The following is a 16,159-nucleotide window of genomic DNA, read 5'->3' as shown; positions in this document are numbered from 1 at the left end:
ATTTAAGGAAAATATTAATATTCTGGCGGCATTTTACTTGAGGGCATCAGTTTGGACCCTTTTAAAGTTGCAAAATCTAAGATTTTTCTGTCTCTCAAAGTTTTTTTCTCTTTTGCAAGACTGAAGACAATTGAAACCTCAACTGCAGCTCGTGGGAAATCTGAGAGAAACGGAGATCTGCAGTAGAAATGAGTCAACGTCATCAAAAACATCTTTAGCCTGCATTCGTCTAAAAAAAATGTAAAACTAGTTCACATTTTTCAAACATCAACAACATATTTAAGAAAATTGTTTATATTTTGTCTTTGTATCAACAGAAACAACATGGGTTTTATAAAGCTTTCATTAACATCAGGAAGTGACAATATAACATTTGAGTCTCAAAATTATTATTATTTTATATTGACACACACACACACACACACCCACACCCACACCCACACCCACACCCACACCCACACCCACACCCACACACACACACACACACACACACACACACACACACACACACACACACACACACACACACACACATATATATAAATAGGATCGATAACCTGCTTCAACACTGACAAATACATGTAAACTACAGTATTTATGTGCAGTATTATGAACTCTAATTTAAAGCTACTGAAAACATCAATAATTTTAAAAATACATATTTTTCAATACTAGCAGAATTATAGATAAATAACAGATATGATGTTTCATTGCGTGGTTGCTTGTTTAGGCAAACAGATGTTAACCTTATGCAAAAAAGGAACGACAAATTATGCAGGTTTTCTCTGAAAAATATAAACTTGTAGGAAAAGTTTCATCAAGGCCACTTATTTTTAGTTACAAGAGAATTTTTTTTTACTTTTTGTTGTTGTTGCTAATTTCATATTTTAAATTTTACATTGACTGCTGAAAGGTGGTGGGAGCAACATGGTTTGTTTTTGTAAGTTAGCTCCTAATGACCTCTGTTACCTTGACCTTTGCTAATGTGTAGGATACTTATGACTAGAGTTTTTCCTTATTTTCTTTTACCAGAAAAGATTCACATGTTTGGAAGCTTTTTACACTAAAATATGATCAGTATTTAGTAGGCAGTAATCTTCCCCCCATAGGTCTCCACACATTAAGGGCAGCCCAGCAGCTATCTTACAGATAATGGGGGAATAGGAAAGACAGCCAAGAATGAAGGAGTAGACAGAGAGCAGGGAGGAAAGGAAGAATGTAAACCTCACAGTGCAGGATAAATAAACCTGCTCTGCCCAATCATTCCTCAAAAGCCCATGCAATATTGTACAGATTATGGCACCAGAGAAGGAGCACCCATGCAAATCAGTTCATGTGGAGGAACTGAAGAAAAGGAAGAGAAAGATTTCCAAATGAGGGGGAAACATTTTTGAAAGGATGCATTTCAGCGGCACAGATGTTTGCAAATAAATTACTGCCAGGTCCCAAAAAAAAGGCTGACCGATCTCAGGCTCTCCATCATACACCTTTTTTGCTCTATGGCCAAAACACGATCGCCACAAACAAATGTCGTCGCTCACACAAAGTGAATGTTCAGCAAAGTCGTTGTGGCAACTAGTGGGTGTTGGGAAAAATCGATTTGACGATACATTACAATATTTCCTTTGGCCAAACTTGTATAGATTCAAAATGCTGTCAAGACAATATCTTTTCAATTATTTGAGCGTCCTTCAGCGTCTGACTCTTGTTTTCCACTTAAAAGTCCCGATCGCTAGTTGGCCGCACAGCACACCGAGTCTGTCTGAGCAGTTCTACACCACCGCACCAAAACAACAAGATCTTGCGAGAATCAGCTTCTTTCAATTGCTAAATGTTCAGTCAGCCTCGCAGTTCTTGTTGTTGTGAGACATGTGCTACCTAGTTTTTGCTTGGGATGGGTACCAAACCGAAACTCCAGTGCCAGTATCAAATAAAAATGCAGATTGTGGTGCTTTGTAACGGCCTCCAGATGAGAACGAGTGACACAGAGATGTATCCCGATACGCTTCACATCGCAAGACTCTTGCCAATACACACCCCTAGTAGCAACCATTCACACAGATACAGGTCAGTTGTGTACACAACAATGTGACGAAGCAGAAATCGTAATTATGGACCAACATCAAATCTGCTAGAAACAAATTTGGCAATACAAAAGGGGGTCTGGAGATGGTGTAACATTTTTCTCTACAGGAAAAGTGGAAGAATGTCATCACTGCTGTTTGAATTTGATGGCTAAATTAGAGAAAAATTGTCTGAATCTAAAAAGGAAGGAGTCTTTAAACTTTGGAGGATATCACCATGACTTCTGTCAAAGCTGCCAGAAAAAATTGGCTGAGGAAAAAAAAAAAACAATTCTTGCGAACAAAAATGCATCTGACAGACTGCAATTTCCTGCCAGATCCGAACAAAACAAATCAGAACACTCCTCACTTGGAAGTTGGGCCTTTTTCCAACTCATCCAGTGGAAATGATATAGTTTCTGAGGAGAAGTCAATATTTGAAAACTCCACTGTATCACACCTGAGTGTGTAAAAGCTGTTCACCAGATCTGACCCATCACCTGATGGAGTGGGGGTCTGCGGTAACACATCCATGATTGGGGTCAATCGGAGATAAAAAATAAAATTAAAATAAAAAAAGAGTTAAAGACACTATCAAAATGAAGTGTTTCATCATTTCCAAATTGTTCTAATCTTTTGTTTTTTTAAATAGTCATGATCTTTAGGAAACTTCATTTTATTTAAATAATAATAATAATGGATTGAATTTATCTGCGCTTTTCCAGATGCTCAAAGCTCTTACAATGTGTCCATTATTCATTCAGTGGATAGGCTCCCTTTCGGGGTCACGGAGCCTATCCTGGCCACTTGTGGGCGAAGGCAGGGGACCCCTGGACAGGTCGCCAGTCTGTCGCAGGGCCACAATCACACACCCATGCACTCTTACATTCACATCTATGGACAATTTAGATTAACCTATGAAGCATGTTTTTGGACGGTGGGAGGAAGCCGGAGTCCCGGGAGAAAACCCACGCATGCACGGGGAGAACATGCAAACTCCACACAGAAAGGTCCCCCCCCATTGCTGTTGTGTTTCAGGTCCCCCAGCCGGGACTTGAACCAGGGGCCTTCTTGCTGTGAGGCTAACTGCGCTACCATGCAGCCCTTAATTCAGTCATTAAAAATATAATTTTTTATATAAATATTAAAATGGGGCGATATTTGCAGTTCTACTGCACTTTTGTTTTTACCACATACTGGCCCAAAAATTGTTTATGACAGTGTATAAAAACAATTTTAAAAATAATGATCTGCAACCTTACCTACAAAAAATTCATTGTTGCAAATCTATAATCTAGAGCAGCCAGAAGAGCTTAGCTACATCTAAAACATGCAATTAATCCATTTCTGAACGTTTTTGTGTGCAAAACATTTGGAGTAATTCTAGTTTTACAATTAGAAAAACTATTTCTTCCAATTAACATATGAAAAGATGCAGCACTTCTTAAAGGGCCAGAATTTCCAGGAGTGGGAATCTTTCTGAGAACTGTTCTGGGACAGCTCCTTCACTCTTCAACTGCCCTAACATTGCAAAACTAACAAGAAACCTCCAGAGGGATTTACCTCGTGTTGTTGCTGCTGCCCTGCGCTTGTCAGAGGAAATGAAGGGGCTAGGGATCTGACATGATGAAGATAAGAGGTTAACAGGCCCAGAACAAGAGCTTGGCATATTCTTCATCAATCCCACATGTTTAGAGTGGGAGTGGCAAGGTGTGGAGGACAGAGCTTTTTTAGTTTTGTTCGGTTCTGACTCCGCTTCCAGGAGTGTTTTTATCCGATCCCCCTAATCTTAAAAATGCACGTGAATAAACACACACGAAGCTGGCCTTCGCACACTCACACGCATGCATACGGCTCGCGGAATGACAGCTCAGCAAGGTTGCGTGTGAGGGGCCCCGAGTTGGTGTTGTGTGGTCTGAGCGTATGCGAGTATGTGGAAGGATCTGCAAAGAAGTCTGGGCAGTTTTTTGAGTGTGTGTGAGTGCATGAGTGCGTGTGTGTGGTCTGGGTGTGTGGTCTCTGGCTCAGGCCTGGGGAGAGCCTGCTGACGGCTGGGATGAGAAAAGAGCCGCTGTGTTTACTTTACTCTGGGGGCTGTGCATGGACACGGGAACACTGCCCAGACCCTTCTCTGTAACAGTGGCGTGCACGCGCACTCATGCGCCCACGCCTTCATGATGCACCCCTTCATGAAGGACAGGTATCATGTCACACTGCAAACCCCCAGAAATCATGGTAAGCTAACACTTTTGACTGTTTTTGCCATTTCAGGAGTCCAATTCAAATGTTTGCCCTTTTCTCAACATTCAACTCTTTTTTCTTTTTTTTTTTTGTAGTTTTGTCAATGTTTTCTGGAGGATATTTTAAGTTTACGCCTGTTGGGGGCTTTAAAATATCCTCTTCAGGTGACACCCAACTTTCTTTCAACGTGGATCAAGCTGTGTCCCATTATACACCTCAAATTTGTTTGATGATAACAGAAGCGCTAGATTTAGCTCCTTTCCTTGGACATCCTCTGAGCCACCCACCCCACCCTCATTTATTTAAAGGCTAAAAATGTAGGTTTGTGTTCCTTGGACACCAACTAACAAACAACCGGGCCGTCCCTGGTTTCTACAGAAGGTTTGAGATTCTTTCCCAGTACTGCCAACAAGAAACCCACTTCTTCAACTGCGTGGAATCACAGTATATTATAACAAAAATAAAAGCAAATGTTGAATAAAGAAAGAAAAGGATTTAAAAAACAAACAAAAAAAACTAACATTACAAAGTAACAAGATTTTGCAGCTAACCTAAACAGACTAAGTATTGAAACAGAAATACTTAAAGACCCACTCCAATGAAAATTGTGTTTGTAACATATTTTGTGGCCTTTTTCTAATGGACGACATAAAAGACTTCAACTCAAAATTTTATTTCTGAGTATTTCTTTTTCAAATCCCTGTGAATTGGCAGAAGATTTAAAAAATGCCATTGAAAAAAAAAGAGCATATTTGTGGAGTAGAAAAAACACTAGGCCGCAAACTCTCTTTCTGATGCATCTATTTGTAGAAAAATAGATCCATGCACGTCTTTGTTTTCCTCGCCTGAGCTGGCATCTGGCTCAAAATTGTTGCTCCGATACTGCTCGCCATTTCCATTGCACCAGTAATGTTAGGTTGGGGGTGTGAGGGGGTGTAAGCTAGTGGGAGAGCACAGAAACAGAAAGTTCTAAGCAAAAGGGAGGGGACAGGGTTGCTCCACACCAATGGTTCTGCCCACAACTCAGAGGTGAATTTCTATTGAACCACTGGTGCTCTGCAGAAACTATGTCCTGGTTGATTATGGCTAAAAACAGCATTATCGTGATGTAAAGACCACGGGGAATACTTTTAAAATAAAATCAAATGATCGAAGTGGGACTTTAAACTGTCCAAGGTGTATCCCACCATCACCCTACAGTAGCTGGGTAGACCCCACCAACTCCGTGACCCTGAAAGGAAATAAGTAGGCCTGGAATGGACGGTCAATCCGAAGATAATAATGCTTTTAAGATAAAAATCTGTCCAATTGTTTGGTCCAATATAGACCACTGAGGCTTAAACTTATAGATAAAATAATACTGATGGGAAAAAATGTATACATTGATATATTTGACGAATACCTTAGCAAGACAGAAGGAAGTGTTAATCCTTCATCAAATATCTGATTACAATTTTTCTAAAACACAAAATTAGAAATGTGTTATTCCGTTCATTAAATAAAAAAAAGCTTTAAAGCCAAACAAAAAAACTAGTAAATTAAAGGAAGCGTAAGGAGGCTTAGTTACATTACTAGCATTTACTCAAATGAAGAAATATTTTGAATTTAATTGAATTTAACGTTTTCATACAAGAGTAATTCCCTCAACGGCAACTCAAGAAAAAGAAAATGACAATACAAGCCCCAAATCATCAAATAACCGACTGAATAAATCAATAAACAAAAATAAAATGTGTTCAGCCCGGTTGAGACTTATCAAAATTAAGAAAAAACGTATTTCCACTCAAAATTCAGCCACATATTAACTTGCTGGATAGATCAAGCTACACTGAAAAATACAGACGATTTCTAAATCTGAAATGTATAAATGTGTGTTTGTGAGTATTGTAATGGATGTTTTTCGGTCTACATTCAGCTCACAGATGTATGGATTTAAAGTTATTATTTTTAATATTTATAGTAAATTGAGCATGTGAATGTTAAATTTTAATTTGCGAAAACTAAACATTTGTGAGTAAAAATGATTTGTCTATCTCATTATTACAATAATTTATTTCCGTTCCTTTTCTTTGTGTCTATTTACTAAACTAGCTGACCCAGTAAATGATAACACAAACACACATACACTCAAGGAATAAGGCTTGAATAAGGCTTTCATAACTCTGCTCATTTCAACTTCTAAAGGTAAAAAGTGACTCACATATGGCAATGATTGGCATAAAATGTGTATGTAAGAGAGCGTGATGAGTTTAGCGGGCACAAAGGGACCCATTTAGGCAGCTCATCACCCTCGATCCATCCCCCCAAACGCAGCACACACACATCTACTAATACCGTTTCACTCCGTGCCCCCCAACATTACACAAACACCAGATTCCAGAGATCCTTCTACCGGCTCCTCTGAATGCACAGAGCCAGCCAAACATCACCCTGCCTGGAGATGACTGGTCTGATCAAACGGGCTGGGCGGAGCTTCGAACAATCCTGCTCAGTGTTCGCCTGCGGCCGAACGACCACATTTGTCTGAGAAGTGGATGGGCGTAAATGAGACCAACAGCTAAAAATTATGTGTCAACTGGATCCTATTTTGAATAAATAAATCCCGTGGACAGGAAATGTGCAGTCAATTGATAGTGTATTCTGGAGTGCTGAGCACTCAATGAGTCAGCATCTCCTCTGCATGCAGCCACCCTGGGGTTCACCCAGAGACCCCTCCATGATAACGGATGAGGGCAGGCTGATCAGATGTGCGCGTTTGGCTCGCTATCCCAATGTCTGCCCACAGGCTTTGTTGTGTTTAGAAGTGTTTGTTTGTTTGTCAGTCTCAAGTGCTTCGTAGAGTTATGCTTCATGAAGCAAAGTCCCCAATTTCCCATATAAAAATCCTGTACCAATAAACAGAAATATGAAGAGTAGCTCTGCAACGACAGGAAAATGTTTTGGGAGGATTAGGACGCTGGAGACAGGCAGCTCTGCCCGGTGACACGGCAAAATTGAGCAATCTAAACCTTCAGGAGCTGCTTTACTCGGAGAGAGAAGCGTGAGAATCTCCCGAAGCTACACGAGATGAACGTTACATAAACAATGCTGCTTACTCAACAAACATGGACATGTTATTAAGCTCGCAAGGATAATCAATCGTTTTTTTTCTAAATGCTTTCCTGAAGTTTGCTGGGGTTATAACTACTTTTCCAGTCCTCACATTTATTGATGGAGGAATTGTTTGAATTGTTTAGTCGTCTGTTCAGAGCCAACTGGGTTATAGAAACTGTGACGTGAAGACCAGCAAGCTGGAGTCTACCAGGTGGGGTCAGACTGAATAGAGAGTGCGGGTAAGGGCAAGAGTCAACGGCTGCTTTGCAAACAACACTCGGCGTGACCCCCTCCCCGTGCCCCCACATCACTCGACTCACCCTGAGGCCCCACGCCTCGTAGCCGAGGAAAAACCCCAAAAGACAAAACCCACCACAGTCCACCAAAACAAACAAGCAGGGCCACCCAAAATTTTTCAATTAGAGCCCCAAGAGGGGGACAGGAAATGGATGAGTGCAGCCCCCCACCTCCACCCCCCCTGGTTTTCACCTTCACCTCTCTGCCCATTGCTAATGTTACGGAAGTGTCAGTGAATGGGACATGGAGGGCTTTAACTGCGGCCTTCTAGACGTGGGCATCAGCAGCAGTTAAGAACAGTTTGTGGGAAACTCCGCAGGCCTGACGCTTACTTAGCATTTAATTAGTTTATTAAGATTCAACTGATGCCACTATGTTTTTGACAAAAAAAAAAAAACAGCAAAAGAGTTTCACCTAAAAAAACTCTTTTTAAAGAAATGATGCTACATTATTGTTCCAAAGAAGACCAATAAAGGATCAGGGTAGAATCGATGGTATTCAGTCAACAAACAATGACATTTACAAGACAACAGAGAAATGTGTCAGAGAACAAATATTTACCAAGTTCAATTTCTCCTTAAACAGTATTAACATTGGGATCGTGTCACGTTTTTAGAGTTATGGTTGGGATCATTTTTCTGATCAGTAAAATGGGAAAAAACAACAGAAAAAAAACCGACAAAATAAAAGTCTACAATTATTTTTTAAAGCTTCAAAACATAGATTTAATTAAGCATATATAAAGTACTTCAAAACATACAAATACAAGTGTATTCTAACATCAAAATATTGTCTCATTGAAGCCTATTTATAAAAACAAAACATTAATAAGATCTTTAAACTCAACATAATCCTTTATATAAAACAAAAAAGTAAGAGAATGTTAAAAAAAAGTAAAAGAATGAGGGGATGTTAGAATTGACTACTTTTCATTATTCCACTGTGTTCCCTGCTGCTATAAAGCCGATCCCACTGGTTCCAGACGGAGCAGTCTTTCTCCTGCCACAGTGCGAGAAAGACTGCTCCTCACTGAGAGAATCTGACGGATTTCTGAAGGATTTCATAGAGATGTGCAGCGACGCTTTTGTACAGTTCTTCAAAATAAATAAATCTGATTTTTTTCAGTGCAACTTTGCATGCCTTTTTTTAAGGGCCTATATCATGCAAAAATCTACTTTTCTGCACTTTTTTGTGAATGATGTTAATTCATCACAAAAGACAACCCAAAATTGGTATTTTGATCCGTTCACGGATTTTTGAGTATTCCTCTAAAAAACCTGCGCTCCGAGCACCAGCCCCTCCCAATTCACGAAAACAAGCAGGTTCTCACATTGTGACCTAGATAGGTGATGAACTGGCCCTTCCAGGAAGAGTCCCCCCCAGGCTAAAAGACTCACACACATTCTATGTAGAGCTAGCGGTGATCGGCAAAACGCTTCTATACATATTTACAAAAGTTTGGATGTTGTTTGTTTTCTTGGGCATATGCTGTTGAGCTCGACTCTAAAATGAGATCATGAAATGGGCAGCACCCACGAGGAGTGAAAGGAGGTGCCTCAGATCTATGTAGGAAAAAGGGATGCAAATATGACTAATATTTCAAATTAAAAATCTTTCTTTAGTAAGCCAAAGGGTAATTTATGATCATATTTATGGATATAGTTTACTCTGAAAAGCTTAAAAAAGCATGGTATAGACCCTTTAAAACAACGAGTGGTGATTTGCATTGTGATTGGCTGTAGATCATTTCAATCAATCTCCTAAATCTGCCATGTCTCCTGCACACAGTATAGAATGCATTCAGAAATGCTAAATATGCATAAATCTTTTATTGCTCATGAATCTTTGCTTTCATTCTTTAATACTGGACTTCTTTTTCTACAAAGGTGGGAACTTTGAGATTTCAGACCAGAGAATAAAAAGAGTGAAAATGTTCCATGTTTGTATGAGAAAAGTGTATAAAGCTTTAAATCATTAATAAATATTGTTTAAAAAAAAACAAAAAAACAATAATGATTAGATTTCCCCTATCCTAGCTCATTTTTAGTCCATTTACTGCTCTGATTAACGAGGGAACATAATATTAATAGTACTATGAATCCAATGAAAATAGCTGGAGTTGTTGATTTTAGTTGGAATCATATTTTCTATTATGGTTAGTCTTTTACGAAGAACATCACACTGTCTGCATCTTAGCTTGCATTAACATTTTTTGTCAACTCATTCTGTGTAGTTTATGTATAATACAACATATCACATGGTAAATGTTAAGCCCACTTCAATAAAAATTGTGTTTTTTTCATTATGTTCTTGTAAAATTTTCTCATGATGGACATTCATAAAGACATTAAGCTTCCATCCACTTGTAAACAAATAGATCTATTAACGTCTTTGTTTTCCTCAAGCACTGAACATAGCCATCAAATGTAACATGTGGATTGAAAAGGGTGCGTAGGCTTCTAAAGTATACGATTGCACAATTACTAGTGTTGGAAAAGGTTTAAAATAATCAATTTCAAGCAAAAAGCATGAATGAAGACATGAATGTAGCTGATGTTAGAGTACAGGATGCAGAAGACAGGGTTAGATGGAGGAAGCTGAATTGCTGTGGCAACCCCTTAAGAGAAAAGCCGAAAAGAACAATGTCAAGCAGAAATTCCAAAATTTATATTTTCTAAACAAAATAAGATCTTTGAATGAAGAGTAGATTAAATGGTAAATGTCATTTTTTTATTCTAACATGAAAACATTTTAAAACGCTCTTTAAACTCATGAGCACATTATTTTGAATATCATTTTAGTAAAAGACAGCCCTGCACTTCAACATTGTCTTATTTTCAATCTATTATAAAATATATTTTTATTAAAAACATATACTGTATTGCCAAAGTATTCATGTCTTTGCAGACATTTATAATGATAGATATTCTAGCTTCATCTATTTTAGAAAGGCTTTTACAAGTGTTAGGAGTAAGTTAATGGGAGTGTCAAAGCAATTCTGAAGTCTGACATGGATGTTGAATGAGTCTTTACTCCATTTATTCCAGATTAGTCCAGTTGTGTTTTGGTCAGGATATTTAACAGGCCAGGAAAATATAGAGCTTTATTGCTGTAAAAATATCAAATCAGTGTAATTTCACAACTATTTATTTCAACAGACGTCATGATTTTTGTGTGTGTGTGATTCTAATATTGATTGTATATTTAATATTTCCATCTTAAAAACAGTTTTGAGTAAAGTGCTGTTGATCAGAGATTTCAAAAAATGGAGTGGCAGACATAGATTGTTGTGTGATCCAGGTTATTATTTGATAAAGTTTCTGTGACATCTATTGAATACCTACTAAGTGTCACTTCAAGAAGAAATCATTTGTAATTAGTTTTTTTTTTTTAAACTTTATTATCCCAACTAGCTCTAATCTGTTGTGGCCAAGTGATTTCAAACTCCACCTTAAGGCGAACACATTAAAAGAGCAATCATTCATGAGTTTCAAGCACAGGAGGGAAATGCTTGGCTTCTAGATGCATCACTTGGAACAGCATTACTCCACAGAAGCATATAAGAAAAGATAGAAAATAATTTGCCTGGATTCTTATGGGTCAACTACCGTAACTACAAGCCGTTCACAACATGTACGGAGAGGATAGTGCAAAGAAATAACCGGGGTTCCCTGTGTTTGTCTGGATTAGCACATTAGATTACAGCCAGAGGAAACGCCCCTTAAGCGACAATCTTTTATTTAAGTTTTTGTTTTTTATTTTTTTACGCAAAATATTCAAACAAATTTACGTTTGTTCGTTCATAACTTAAGCCTTCCCGACCCAAGTTTTGTGTGGCATATTATTCGTGAGACTAAGTTCTTAACCTTTTTTTCGGCAACCCAAGTCCTGTTGTCAACGCGACAGTAAGACACAGTTATTTCCACGGACAAGTCTCGAAATATTTGAACAAACACCGTTATTTACGTTTTAAGTTGGCGGTAAGTCACGCAAAACCCATTTAGTCGGAGGTTAAGGAACCATTATTGTTTTGTTGACAATTTTACTAGCTAGGCTACGCCGCCTTTGCTTGCGACATTTGTGATGACAACGATGTAAAATAAGAATAGTCGTTTCTTTAAGTTGTAACCTTACATACTTCCACTATTTATAAGTGTGTACTTCAAATCACTGTCGTTCTGTCTTGCGAATAGCAGAGGAAATTTCGGAAAAAGGTAACTCACAGTTAACTGTAGCTTGTCCCCGCGACCATTTCCTGTAATCCGCAGGAACTTCCGGATCTAGCCTTCACAATAAAAGCAAGCAAAATGAAAATAAAAGTTGGAACAACTTTGATCAATTACATTACAACTTTGATCAATGCAGTTTCAAAAAGTGTAAAACACATTTTGAAAATATATTTGAGATTAATTATATTAGATAAACAAATATTTGAAAAATGTAGACATTTTTCTTTTGTCTTTGTTCACCGTGTCCATAAACCTCCTCTTTGGTCTTTCCTCTAGACCTCTTACCTGGCAGCACTAGACATGGCACAATTCCTACCAATACATTCACTCTCTCTCCTCTGGACATCTCCAAACCATCTCTGTCTGGCCTCTCTTACTTTATCTCCAAAAGATCTAACATGTGCTGTTCTTCTGATGTACACATTTCTGATCCTATCCATCCTGGTCACTCCCAAAGAGATCCTCAGCATCTTCATCTCTGCTACCCCCAGCTCTGCTTTCTGTATGTTCCTCACTGTCTCTAGGCTGAACAACGTGCTTGGTCTCACCACAGTTTTGTACACCTTTCCTCTCATTTGAGCGGAAAGTCTTCTATCACACTTGAGACTTTACTCCACCCACCTGCCTGAACTCATATCTTCTATTCTTTTAAACACTCCCCATTACTCTGGACAGTTGACCCTAGATACTTAAAATCATCCACCTTCATTGTCTCTCCCTGTAACCTCACTCTTCCACTTGGGTCCCTCCCATTCACACATATGTACTGACCTTCATTCCTCTCCTCTCCAGGGCAAACCTCCACCTCTCCAGCTTCTCCTCCACCTGTTCCCTGCTCTTGCTACAAATCATAACTGATCCCTGATGGAATCCCACATCCACCTTGAACTCCTCTGTCACCCCTGTAACACACCTCACCACTGTCTTACAGCCCTCAAACATGTCCTCTAACACACTTCTCTGTCACTTCAGACTTCCTCATACAATACTGCATTATTCATTGTTCTGCATTGTTCATCTCTGCACACCCTGTCATGAGCTTTCTCCAGATTTACAAATACAAAAGACAAAGTGTAGCACTCTCTGACCTTCTCTGTACTCCCTTTTTTTTCAACTGGTTCTGTCCAACGCATAAGCAAACAGATGAGTGCTAAAGGCCTTTTGTGTTGGACAGGTTTTACTATTACAAAAAGGGGTTATGGATCTTCGGATAGCCAGGGTGTACATTTGTATAAACCCCTTTCTTTTTTTATTTATTTATTTTTATTATTAATTTGTTACATCTTGTGTTTTAAGTACATATACATATTCTTTTTATTAAAGGGGAGGGAGAAGGGCAAAGTGTGTGTGTGTGTGAGGGGGGGGGGTAGAAGAAAAAGAAAAAGAGAAGGAGGGGGAGAAAGTGAGGGGTTGCAAGTGCCGAGTTGCCAATTTGAATACGTTATTATTTGAAGCTGTGAAACATTTATGCTAGAGAAAGGCAAATATCACATCCACACTTGAAATTGTGACACTAAGATGAGTGGAAGATATCTTAGGAGGAGGGATAAGGCAGACAGGGAGCAGTGTGTCAGTGTGCATGTGCACATGGGGGTGGAGCTACATGGACGCTGCCAAAGTAAACCATGTGATCATAAGGGGAACCAGATCCTCCCCAGCCTGACGGGGAGACCCCCAGACCAGGAGCGTCCCCAACGACGGGAGCCATGCAGCTCGGGGGGGGCCCCTCCGGCACTGGGAGGCATAGGCAAGCCCAGCGTCAGGGCCCCCAGGCCACAGGACAGGTGCGCTCTGCCGTACCAGGCAGCAGTCATTGGGGCCACTGGGCGCTGGACACCGATACGCGGGCCAAGGAAGAGGCCAGGACCCAGAGGGCCCAGGAGCAGCCCCAGCCCTACCTCTCCCGACACAAAACTACCCCTACAACCCCCTCACCCAACACGTCCTCCCCCCCCCCCCCGCTGCCCTTCCCACTCTGGAAAAGGGAGGGTGAGCCCCAGCGGGTACTGGCGAGGTAGCCCCCAGGCCTGTCCCCACCCATGCACTCTCACACGCACACACACATTCTTCTGTTTGCCCCCTGCCCCCCGTCGCTACACAGTATCCTCTTCAGCCCACAAAACCCCTAGCGCCACACGCACAGCCACCGGCTCAGCTAACAAGGTCCCCACACGCCAGGCCGCCCCGAGAGGACCAGGCGGGTGAAGACGGGCCGCCCCTCCCGATCCCACCTGTGTATTGTGGTGTGGGTGTGCAGTGTGTGTGTTGCAGGTTAAAATGGGAGGTCTCCAGTGGGGTGCCAAGTAGCAGGGCCCCCCCATCCCGGGGTCCCTCTGTGTAAACATTTGTTTGCTGCGTGTGTGGTACCAACATGCAGTATGTGGTATCTAAAGTGAGAGTTAAAATTGAAGGACGGACCGGTGAGAGATGAGCCCGGATGTTTCACCGTGCCCCCTCCACCAGATAATCCCCATATGACCCTAGATGAATCAAGGTGTCTAATATGCGAGTAAAAGTGGAATCGAGGGTGGGTGCCGACGAGGCCCCAAAGAGAGTTACCCTAGTTCAGTTTATAAATTTTGGAGGTAAGCTTTGGATTCTTAAGGTCAATGAAATGTGTTACTGTAGGAGGAAGTTCTAGGTCTATTTGGATCAAGCTGTATTTAGAATTTATAGCTGATCTGTGTTGCTGGTATTCTAGAAATGTGTTTTTACTAATCCCATAAATTGAGGATAACGTTGGGAGGGGTATAAATGTTCTATTCTGAATTATCTGCTGAAACTGTTGGATCCCTTTGTTCTTCCATGAAGTAAAGTGAATCACATTTTTGTTTATTAAGATGTCAGAGTTGTTCCAGATGGGGGTGAGTTTGCATGGAAATATTGTGAAGTTGTTTTTTGAGAAAATCCCACTAGGCTATTAGAGATGAGCTGATGCCTTCACTTCTGAAGCACTTGTGTTGTTTAATTTTGGGACTGAAAAAGGGCAAATTAGAAATATCTAGGTTCTCATAGAGAGTGGTCTGTATATCTATCCAAGATTCATCTAACACACCAGGTTTAAGCCATTTTAGGACATAAAGTAATCTGTTTGCGAGGTAGTAATCCTGGAAGTTAGGTAGGCCTAGACCTCCTCTGTCTTTAGAGATTTAAATAGTTTTTAGACTGATCCTTGGTGGTTTACCTCCCCATTGGAATTGGGAGATGAATGAGTCTAATGATTTAAACCATGTAGCTGGAGGTTTGGAAGGAATCATTGAAAACAGATAGTTAACTTTGGGAAGAATCGTAATTTTTATGGTTGCAACTCTCCCTATTAGTTTTCCATCTAGTGAGATCTGCCTCAATTGTTTTAAGGAGTTGGGTGAATTGACTCCATAGTTGGGGGAGGTTTAACTTGAATAGATCAGAAAGTCTAGGAAATATTTATACCTAAGTATTTTATGTTGCCTGATTGTAATTTAATGGATGATAGGTTTAGATAGTTACAATTAATTGGCATAATTGTACTTTTATACCAATTTATGGAGTATTCCGAAACCGAGGAAAATGTATTAATAAGGGAGATGGTTTTGCAAATGGAAGATTGTGAATTTGCAGTAAATAATAAAACTTCATCTGCGTACAGACTTATTTTATGTTTTACATTTCTAGTCTGAGTGCCTTCAATATCTTGGCTTTGCCTAATTGCAGCAGCTAGAGGTTCAATAAAGAGGGCAAATAAAGACGGAGATGGTGGACAGCCTTGTCTGGTCCCTCTTTGTAAGTTAAAGCTTGGAGATGTTTGATCATTTGTTCTGACACGAGCGTTAGGAGAAGCGTATAATATTTTAATCCAGCTAATAAACGATTTTCCAAAGCCAAATTTATTCAAGATGGCTATTAGAAATTTCCAATTGACCCGATCAAATGCCTTTTCTGCATCCAGTGACACAATGGTTGCTTCTTGGTTATCGATAGTTGTGTAATCTATTAGGTTGATTAATCTGCGCATGTTAGTGGATGAATGTCTACCTTTCAAAAAGCCTGTTTGGTCTTCTCTGCACTTCTCAATCAACATCCTCAAAGCAAATATTGCATCTGTTGTGCTTTTTGTTGGCATGAAACCATCCTGCTGCTCAAAAATGTTCACTTCTTCTCTTAGTCTAGCTTTACTACATTTTCCCATGACTTCATTATATAATAATAATAATAAGCTCATCCGCTTTACTCCTCTGTAGTTGCTACGAGTCTGCA

The 16,159-nt window shown here is 39.9% G+C and overlaps 1 protein-coding gene across 1 annotated transcript in view; it reads right to left on the bottom strand.

Moving 5' to 3' along the window:
* The window catches only part of exoc2 (exocyst complex component 2), a 57,437-nt gene extending 45,458 nt beyond the window's left edge, over positions 1–11,979 (bottom strand). The window contains exon 1 of the mRNA XM_011474258.3: positions 11,918–11,979. The gene's annotated coding sequence lies outside the window, so the exon portion shown is untranslated. The remainder of the gene's footprint in view (positions 1–11,917) is intronic.
* Positions 11,980–16,159: the final 4,180 nt, after the last annotated feature.

This window comes from Oryzias latipes, chromosome 4 (assembly GCF_002234675.1).
Source record: "Oryzias latipes chromosome 4, ASM223467v1".
NCBI lineage: Eukaryota > Metazoa > Chordata > Actinopteri > Beloniformes > Adrianichthyidae > Oryzias > Oryzias latipes.
Note: the sequence above shows the minus strand (reverse complement) of the source record. Positions and strands in the feature narration are given on the sequence as shown.